We start from the raw sequence: 11,253 nt of genomic DNA, 5'->3' as shown, positions 1-11,253 counted from the left end.
AGCCTGTGGTCTGGGGTTGGAGAGGTACTCGTAGTCGTTATCCGTAAGCCAGGGTTCAAGAGCCAGAGAGAATCCAAATGTGAAGCCAGGTCGGTACACGAGAGGTTAACTGCAGAGAACAAGACAAGACTGCTCTGGACAAGACAGGCACACGCAAAGGCTACACAAAGTTATGCTCAGCAATGAGACTGAGCACTGAGCAGGTTCTTATATAGGAAATGACCAATGAGGCAGGAGGCGGAGCGGAGGCGCAGCCCCAGCAGAGGCAGGGATAGGCTGCAGGAAGACAAGGGCTCATAACAATCGTGACTCGCAGCTGGGGCTCATTGCGCGACGTCACGCGTGCACGCCACGCGCAGCGGAGGCGCGGCGTGGCCGAGGGGGCGGGGCTAAAGTCCGTGACCTGGTAGAAGAGGAGCGGTTGCGCGCACGCTCTGTAAACAGAGCGGGGGTGCGCGCACCAGCGGGGGGCGGATCGGAGGCAGCAGCCGCTGCAGTACTGGTATGTAGGGGAGGGGAATGTGTGTGGAATTGTATGTGTGTGTCTGGTGGAGGAGTGAGAGACAGGGTTGCCAACACACCAGGTTTGACCCGGAGACAACACGTTTTGACCACGTGTCTCTGGGCTATGGGTTTACCTAGTAAACCTCTGGGTGGCGGCGTTGTCTCCCGGCATCTTCCCCTTTAACTCCTGTCAATATGGCCGTGCAGCGTCAAATGGCGCCGTGTTTCCATGTCAACGGGACTCCAGTCCTCAAGCCACCGTAACAGGTCAGGTTTTCAGGGTATCTCTGCTTCAGCACAGGTGGCTCAATCAGTGGCTCAGTCGAAAACCAACACAGCTAGGCACCCTTCTTTGCTTCCTAATATGTTTTAACTTTAAATGAGTTGGATTTGAAGAGTTGGTTTCACCGCAATGTGCGAAGTAGCAATTAGAAATGTCACACCGTATACACATACATACATATATCCCCAGTCACTATTAGTAATAACATAATAGGAAACACACATGGATACACGTCTTGGCTAAGTTACACTTTGCAATTTTTTATATACAGTATCATCAACACAATTGACAATAATAATTACCCAATGTAGATTGCCTGAAAGTAAACTAAAGAAAAACAGATACAGACCAGCGCCCACAATGATAGTATAATGTCCACAGAATCCAAGATAAAGTCCAATCAGATGTGATATACGATGAGTGGAGCACTCAGTAGGTCCGTGACATGCGGAAAAATACAAAAAAGAAAATCATAGTGCGTATTGCAAACACAAAATACATAAAACAATACTAACTAACTAACAACAACAACATAAAACATAGAACACAGAAGCTGATGACATAAAACTAATTTATTAAAACAAAGAAGCCTGTTGTAGCGGATCGTCAGGGGTTAAAACCCAAAACCCTACTTACAACAGGACCGGAACATAAGCGCATTGAACACCAAACAGTGACAAGCAATGGCAGATCCTCTGGACGGAGCGAGTCCCTTGCGAGTGCCCGAACCAACAGGGGAAGGCCACACACTTCCTCAGCTGTCTGTAGATCTCAGCGATGGCGCTGCAGCATGAAGAGACTGCTTCCGCACAGCCCACGTGTGCTGTGAGGTAAATTCAACACGTAATGCAATTCTGACTTCCTCCAAGGCGCCGTGACCTCTGACCCTGCACACTGCACACACTCACAGCACACTGCACAAACTCACAGCACACTGCACACACTCACAGCACACTGCACACACTCACAGCACACTGCACAGCACACTGCACACACTCACAGCACACTGCACACACTCACAGCACACTCTCACATAACACTGCACACACAGCACACTGCACACACAGGACACTGCACACACAGGACACTCACACCACACACCACACTCACACCACCCCCTCCCTACCTTTGGTGTCGGCTGCTGAGATCGGAGCGGAGCTGGCATTGGGAGGGGGGGGGGGGTATCGGAGCGGAGCTGGCATCGGGAGGGGGGGTGTTGGAGCGGAGCTGGCTGGGGGGGTTGCTCGGAGCGGGTCTGGCGGGGGGCGGAGCGGGACTGGCTGTGGGGGTTGCTTGGAGCAGGGCTGGCTGGGGGGGTTGCTTGAAGCAGGGCTGGCAGGGGGGGGAGTTGATCGGAGCGTGGCTAGTGAGGGGGGGGGATCGGTGTGGACTACTGGGGGAAGTGAGGCTGCTACGGGAAGTTACGGTGGCTGCTGGGGGACGTGTAGGGCTGCCAGCCACCTCTTCCCTCCCTCCTCCCGATCGGGTGCGCGGCGGCCATTTTAAAAAAAAATTAGCGCAACCCCGGTAATAGCGTTGTCGGATCGGGTGGCCCCCGAGGACCGCGCTATAACGGAGTTGGGCTGTATCTAGGGAAGCAGGGGGTCCCTGGAGCTGAAATTAATGGGGTTCAGCTCTGGAGACCTCCTATCTTTTAAAAAATGGATTGCCTTTTAACAAATGTGTACATCTGCGTTTCCCCAAAGGCGAACAGCCTGATGGGGCTCCCCAAGAGCTGCTACCCTCTGCACAGGACCAGCGTGCTAAGGGTTAACATTTGCTTTACTTTGTGGAACATCAACCCCACCCACTGGAATGTTAATGAGCCAAGAGGACACAAATAACTTTTTGTTCACAGCTGCAGTGAAAATCAACCACCCCAGTGTACATCTGCGTTGCCCCAAAGGCGGAAAGCTTTTGGCGTAGGCAAAGGGTGTGAGCCATTTGCTGCTGTTTGGGTATGTTAAAGCTGCTCTATTTCAATCGGAAAATACAAGCCCTTTACCTCTGTACCCAATTTCCCAACTCTATCTGTCCATGAAATGTCTCTGAATTGACTGTTTAACCCTGTTCTTTTAATGTAACCATGTATTTGTATAACTCTGTGCCAATGACATACGTGAAAACGAGAGGTAACTCTCAATGTATTACTTCTTGGTAAAACATTTTATAAATAAAAATAAAATTTGTCATAGGCATAAGCAGAATTGTTTTAATCAAGTATTATGAGTCCATACGTGTCGACATTTCTCAAATCAGTCTCACTGTTTTTAGCATCAATAGTCTCACAGACCTTAAGTTTTACCGATTAAAAGCACGACTTTTCATTGAACTGCCATTTCTTTTAGTCTACAAGCCCCAAATCTCAATACTTTTGGTCCTTGGCGGTTGACATCTCTGTGAGTTACCGAATGCTGATTAAAAGAACAATGCTACATTCATGTGTGAAAGACTGACACAGATTACATTTAGTACAACTAATATCCTGTGGGTACTGGTGTATTTACCAGTTAGTATCAGTAGATCACTTACCTACATTTAGAGAGGGCCTACAGAAACAAAGCATGTACATGTATTAAAACAGCTCACTGCAACCAACATTCGCTCTGCTCAAGAAAAAAAACTAATCCCTCTTTTAATGTCATCAGGCAGTTACAGCACATCTGGAGCTAAGTACAGTTTACAGGAAACCACCACAGGTAACAAACAAAGGGAACGGAACGCTTTTTCTGTCTAATGCCTGAAATAGATGCTTGGTCTCAAATTACTGCTGTGCCTGCCCTCACATTTGCTATGCTCCAGATTAATTTCTTCAAACAATGGCATCAAACAATAGTTTACCCTCAAGTTTAATTACTGGTGTTTTAATGAAGACAGGTTTCAGGGGAACTTAGCTATATAGTAGTATTTCATTGATAATTTGGATCATTTCCAGAACATGAATTTGAAGGCCCTATTCTTCCATCCAGCAACAGCTTCAATTAAGCAAGACTGTCTGGTACATTAACATACAATTTAATTTGTGGGGGGGATCTTTACAGTTATTTTTGGCGACTGTTGTGGCATCCAATTGTTCATGAAATGCAGTTCTCATCTAATACAAATTGCAAGTAAAACTGTCTATTGCACAATACCTCTGAAGGTTGAAAAATCAAATCTCCTTGACTGTCAAGAAGGACCGGCCTTACGGCAAGGCATCTGCCATGGGCCCCTGCTCCCTCCTCCTGTCGGCGCCGGGATCCATCTTCCGCCTGACCAGAGGGGGAAGCTGGTGGGTGCGCGGGGGCCCCCGGGTGTGTTTGTGGTTTTTTTCTTTGAGAGGCGGGGTCTTTCCTTTTCTGGAGCGGCCCGTCTCCTGTAGTGTCGTGTTTCCATGGTAACCAACGTTCAATGACACCGCAGCCTCATATGACGATGCGTTGCCATGGCAATGTGACGTCACATGCCGCCGTGACGTCATGACGCTGCAACGCTGCTGGAGGGCCGCTCTTCAAGGTGAATCCCCTTAACTTTTTTCACAGGGGGCTCTGCTGCCAGCATGCTGCCTTGGGCCCTGATGCCAGCGTGCCGCCTTGGGCCCCGATGTCAGCATGCCGCCTTGGGCCCCGATGTCAGCGTGCCGCCTTGGGCCCTGCTGCAACATTGCCGCCTTGGGCCCCGATGCCAGCGTGCCGCCTTGGGCCCTGCTGCAACATTGCCGCCTTGGGCCCCGATGCCAGCGTGCCACCTTGGGCCCCGATGTCAGCGTGCCGCCTTGGGCCCCGATGCCAGCGTGCCGCCTTGGGCCCCGATGCCAGCGTGCCGCCTTGGGCCCCGATGCCAGCGTGCCGCCTTGGGCCCCGATGTCAGCGTGCCGCCTTGGGCCCCGATGCCAGCGTGCCGCCTTGGGCCCCGATGCCAGCGTGCCGCCTTGGGCCCCGATGCCAGCGTGCCGCCTTGGGCCCCGATGCCAGCGTGCCGCCTTGGGCCCCGATGCCAGCGTGCCGCCTTGGGCCCTGCTGCAACATTGCCGCCTTGGGCCCCGATGCCAGCGTGCCGCCTTGGGGCGCTGCAAAGGCTAATGCCGGCCAGCAAGAACGGTCCATGTTCATAAAATAAGTCGGCAACTATAAAAAAAACAGACCCAACTAAAAAGACAAACAAGGAGAAATTAGTTTGATCATTTCCAAATGACCACATTAGTTGTTAAAACATTCAGAATTTAATGACTAAGGAAACTATGATTTAAGCCTTTTCACTTGTCAGATTCTTATTAGTTACATTTTTTTTTGTAAATCCAGACACAGAAGCAGCTGTCGCTATTTGTGTTAATATTGCATATTATTAATATTTTTTTAATTATCAGGTATTTCCTCAACAAAATGGTAGCGAGTGGAGAGGTGGTGTAGGTACGTAGATTAAAAACTGCTCAGGATAGACACAAGGACATTGTAAAAGGAGGGAATGTAAGCCTATTTCATGATTTATTTATTTTTTTTACAAGAAAATAAGGGAACTAATTAGGCTTGTGACTTAATACTCTTTCTATGTTCTGGTGTGCTTAAATTGTGTTTGTATTTGAATTACGTAGAAATAGCTGTGTTAGTGCAGTTGCGATAGTGCAGATTAAATGAGGACTTCAGTATTAGATGATACCTTTTTTATTTGGATTAACAATTGATATTTTAAGACAAGCTTTTGAGAGTTCTCCTATCTTCTGCAGGTCAAGCAATTCTGATTTAACTCTTTAACTGACATTCCAAACCCTTCTCCCCCGCTGCACCCCCCCCCCCCCCACTGCTGATGGATATATGGTCCTACATGCTCTACAAATGTCTCAGTAACCCTTCCATCCATTTATTGCCCTCTCTGTTTACCCTCTGCAATGAAATTCTCCACATCTCCTGTCTTAGACTGTTATCTGTTTGTTTAGATATGTGTTAAAGCTCATGGAATCTATGTAAATCAGAATTGCCTGACCTGCAGAAGAGAGGAGAACTCTCCAAAGCTTGTCTTAAAATATAAATTGTTGTCCAAATAGAAATGGTATCATCTAATACTGAAGTAACTCATTTACTCTACTTGTATTTGAAAATTCCCATCTTGACTATTTTCCAGTGATTTTATAGAAATGTGTTTTCTCAGCATGTATAACACTTTAACTTAATACTAGTAACGGTGTCAGCATATTCTTACTCCTCTTTGTAGCTCTGTGGCCCTTAGGCTGCGTCCATAATGCAGGAGACGTCGCTCGCGTCGAAAACAAACACAAGGACGCCAATGTGCACGTGTATAGTGCGCGAGCGCGACGGGGCGACCAGTGGTTCGCGCGAAAAGCTTCTTGAATTTGCCATGCAACGGCAGGGTCACGGGGACGATACGCCCAATGAGGGCGAACCAGCTCTGACGTCACGGCTGCGCCCCCCCCCCCCCCCCGACACACCTCCCCGTCGCCTCTGCCTGCAGGACAGAAATTTCTCCTGCTTGAGGCGAGCGTGACTCCACTATGGACAAGGCCTTATTCAATTGGCTCTGAAGCCAGTGCTGGGGAAGAGATCAGCTCCATTTCAAGTGAGTGGAACTAAAACTCTTTTTGCTGCATATTGAATAAAAACCCAAATGAAGCAAAGTGATGTTTCTCCCATAGACGAATATGAATATTACAATCTATTTCAAAGATTGTTTACAATCTATTTCAAAAGCTTTGTACCCAGTAAAGCTAATTGCATGGGATTTTATCATATTACATCTACTTCACACACTGACAATATCATTTATTTCACAAACTGAGGGTGTGAGTTTCCACTCAATGGAAAAAATGTGCGAAGAACCAATAACTATATTTTTATATTCTTATACAGTGCTTCCAGTTTGCGCAGCACTGTACATAGACTTTTGCAGGAGCAATTAATCCCTGCCCGTAGTATTTACAGTCTGATTGTTATGCCTGAGGCACAGAGATTGAGGAACTTGCCCAAGGTCACAAGGAGCCGAAACTCGGATTCAAACCAAGGTCACCAGTAGATATCCAAAGGAACCGTTTGTCCACTCAAGGTTGACTCCCACAGCTAGTAGCCAAATAAGATATAAGTGCAGAGCAGCAAAAAAGACCTTTTGAAGATGCGGGGTAAGGGCCACTTGCCGACCCGCTTCCCATGTGGGGCCAGCGGCCGCAATTGCAGCAGCCCACGGATGGAGCTCACACAGCTCACGAGAGTCCGTCCCCCTGTGTCTCCTGGTCTTGTGATACCTGAAAGGGTAATGGCGCACTTCCTGAGCGACCACGATCCAGAAGTAACAAAGAAAAAATGATCGATATCAGCGCTGCTCCTTGGGATGACAGACTCACCAGGTAGGTAATAAAATCAATTTATTAAATCTACATAAAACAGATACTAGAACATAACAAGAAAAGACCTCCTCCCACATGTTTCGGGCGAGTTCGCCCTTTCTCAGTAGCTGAGGTTTAAATTCCAAGTTGCTTTGTATTCATATAACTCAGGGGTTCTCAACTCCAGTCCTCAAAACCCCCCAACAGGTCAGGTTTTCAGGATATCCCTGGTTCAGCATGAGTGGTTCAATCAATGGCTCAGTCGTAGATTGAGCCTGATTGAGCCACCTGTGCTAAAGCAGGGACTGATTGAGCCACCTGTGCTGAAGCAGGGATATGCTGAAAACTTGACCTATTGGGGGGTCTTGAAGACTGAAGTTGAGAACCCCTGATATAACTGATCTTAAGGAACTTAACAATTATAGTTTATTCACCTTCATTTGGGTTTATGGACTAGGTGCACCCATCAAATTCTCCCTTGTAAAATGCATAATTGTATGTAGTACTTGATGTAACTTTTGATTCAGTGGAAGGCTCCCACTTTGTCACATACAATAAAAGTGAACTTTAACATATCTTTAGTCGTGGAAGTATAATGTGTAGTCAACCATCTTCATGAAGGTGGCTTATAGGCCACACTGAAATAAACTACTGAATATACCCGTCCGCTCATTCCAAAAGTCATATAGTATTAGATCAATGTGGATAAATACTAGGGTGCATAGGGAAAAAATAGTTACTTGATAATTTGGAATGTGAGGTATAGTGTTCAAATCAGGTCCCTCTATGTACATATTTTAGTGTTCTTTATGTGACGTAATCATCAGGAATCCCATTATTCCTATAGAAAAAGGTATTCAATACACCTTATATGTACCACTGACATTAAGAAATATATAATGAAAATAATAGTTTTATTTACCATCAACAATGACGTATTGTGAAAATATTTACAGTGCTCTTTACATGGAGAAGCGCAGTGATTATATTTGTTTTAAATATTTACAGTGACAATTAAAATCAGAAATGAGGGGCAAACCGATGATACTGACCAGGTATGTTTATCCAAATATATAATATTGGTCTAGTATTAACGATTGGTATCCGGATTGGTAAAGCAGACTGTCTCTATATCAAGTATTAGATAGTAAACTGTTTACTGTAGGACATATAGTAGCTGGTTAGACGGGGATAAATGTTCCAACACCCAGTTTTAGAAGGTGACAACACCAAGTGATCCATTATTATTGTTCTTTTAGGCATTATATTGGATGCTCTACTTTTTAATCAACTTGCTAATTAAAGATTCATTTTAATTATATTCATGTTACCATAATATTTCACTTTAGTGGATATTAGTAAGCTAATGAATATAACATGTTATCTCCTTTATCAAGATGACATATTTAGCCTCATTGCATCACTTTTCTCCTGGCTGCTTGTGAAGAGATATATATATATATATATATATATATATATATATATATATATATATATATATATATATATATATATATATATATTTTAAAATCTTGGATGTGAGTGTCTGGAGACCATTTGATTGGTCCGTCGGTCCGCCCTCCCACGGCTCTCATTGGCTGGTGTGTCTGCCCCCCGTGTCCCGTCCCCTCACGGCTCTCATTGGCCCCCCAGAGCACGCTCTCTCCTGCTCTCTCCTCCCACAGGCAGCTCCCTTCCCCGGCTCTCACCTCCCACAGGCTGCTCCCTTCCCCCGGCTCTCACCCTTCCCCGGCTCTCACCTCCCCCCGGTTCTCACCCTTCCCCGGCTCTCACCCTTCCCCGGCTCTCACCTCCCCCCGGCTCTCACCCTTCCCCGGCTCTCACCCTTCCCCGGCTCTCACCCTTCCCCGGATCTCACCTCCCCCCGGCTCTCGCCCTTCCCCGGCTCTCACCTCCCACAGGCCGCTTCCTTCCCCGGCGCTCTCCCTCACACACACCGCTCCCACTCCAAATCCCGCCCCCCCACAGAGCACGCTCTCTGCGGATCTAACTTCACATAGGCCGCTCCCCCAGCTCCCCATCCCCGAGCACTCCTCCGGCGCTCTTTCCGCCTCTCCCGTGAAGGGCATGTTCAATGGCGGGGCACAGCACCTCCTCACCGGAGCGTCTCAGCCTCGCCGGGGTCACAGACACCACTGAGGAGCCCAAGGTGGAGGAGGAGGGCGGCCGGTACGCGGAGGAAGAGGAGGAGCGCGGCCGGGTGCACGGTGAGGAAACGCAGGGGAATGGGTTCTTTCACGCGTCCCTGACTCCCCCCTGCCCTTTGCCCCCCCTCCCTCCCCTTTACCCCCCCTCCCTCCCCTTTGCCCCCCCTGTCACGGTAGCTTGTGACAGGTTGTAATTTACACCAAAACTATATATAAATATATATATACCTGGGTTTGAACTGGGACGAGACTTAGATATGATAAAATATAATTTATTCCTTGATAAAGGTGAACACAGCAGATTATATAATAACAGCAAAATATAGACACTTACTTAAAGATTATGGCAAGAAAGCCATCAGGATTACAGACTGGCCACTTCTCCCATATTTCAGTTGACATCACAGCAAAACAGGCAGGATACATGCATGCATGAAGATCATTTGCATGAAGAACAATGAAGAACTTTGCATGAACAACATGGATAAAAGGGCGGCTCTGACTTATATATCATTTTAAGTAGAGAGTGATGCAGCGCACCGCGATCCAAATGAGGAACAGGTCTGGCCAAAAATATCCAATCTTTATTGAAGTGTCATAAAATCAAGGGATGCAACCCTTCTACGCGTTTCGTGCATAGCACTTTATCAAGAAGTGCTTCTACACGATATACAGAGCGTTTATGTAGCAATGGCCGCCAAGTCTCGCGATATCTGTGACGTCACGTTTGTGTCATAACCAATCAGAACTCACTAGTCTCGCGCATGCGCATCGCGGCTCTGAACGGGGGAGTAACCAGCCCCACACAATCTCTCCACCACTGCAAGGAAACGCCCATAGGGGAGTGCCACACAGGGAAGGATGATGACAGGGGAAACTGTATCCGCCCCCATCCCAGCTCTACGTGCCTGCTGCTGCTATGAAACAGCACCACAATCTTGTGATGGGATCTTAACTATGTGTGGCTATAGAAATTGTTAGTGTCATACCATCACATCACATGTTACACCCACATGTAGTGGAGAGAATGATGTCCAAGCTCCAACCAGCTAATCATCCTCAGCGGAGAGAGCTGAAATATGGAGCATGTTCCCCACCCCCCAATCATGAGGGGTTCATGTGAATAAAAAAATTTCAACAAAAATTTACATGATAAAATGTGAGCAAAAGAATCATAAACAAAAGACATAAATTAATTAATAGTTGTTGTTCAATGCTTCAAAAGTTTGTGTTTATAAACTAATGCTATGAAATATACTAAAAAAAATTTTTACTAAAAAATTGGTTCTATGCACTAAAGGATATATATAGCGATACTGGGCAGCCATATCACAAAAATCAAAACATACAATTTTATTAATTAAAAAAATATATATACATATACATAACAAAACACATTTAAAAACAATAAATTCGTGTAAAAACAAATGAGCATCCTTGTGATTACAGTGAGATATAAATGTTTGAAACAAATATGTTTTTATATTTTTCTCCCCTTGTGGGGTACCTAGGGAAAATTTATTTATTGATCATGCTGAAAATGGCATTGACAACATTTATAGAGTGTGCAAGTAAATCAATATCCTTAATTACTATACATATGCAATATTTTAGTCAATGATTCGTTTTCTAGCATATATACTACAATATTTTCTCTTTTTCTGAATCTATTGTAAGGCTAGAGAATTCAGTTGGAACAATCTATATAATTAATTAATCTAAAAATCTGGACAAGAGACTGGGCTATATAATTAATCAAAAAAGCTAATCAAAAAAGCTGGACAAGAGACTGGGCTATGTGATCAAAAAGGGGTTGGGATTAAATCACAAAGTGCTTACTAGTGATTAGTAGCACAGGATTGATTTCCAGGGAATCTTAATCTTATCTGGAGGGGTATAGTTTGTAGTTATCTCAAAAAGTGGTTGATGGTCCATTTCATAGCATTAGTTTATAAACACAAACTTTTGAAGCATTGAACAACAACTAT

Source organism: Ascaphus truei, chromosome 8 (assembly GCF_040206685.1).
Source record: "Ascaphus truei isolate aAscTru1 chromosome 8, aAscTru1.hap1, whole genome shotgun sequence".
Taxonomy (NCBI): domain Eukaryota; kingdom Metazoa; phylum Chordata; class Amphibia; order Anura; family Ascaphidae; genus Ascaphus; species Ascaphus truei.
This window is presented reverse-complemented; position numbering follows the sequence as displayed.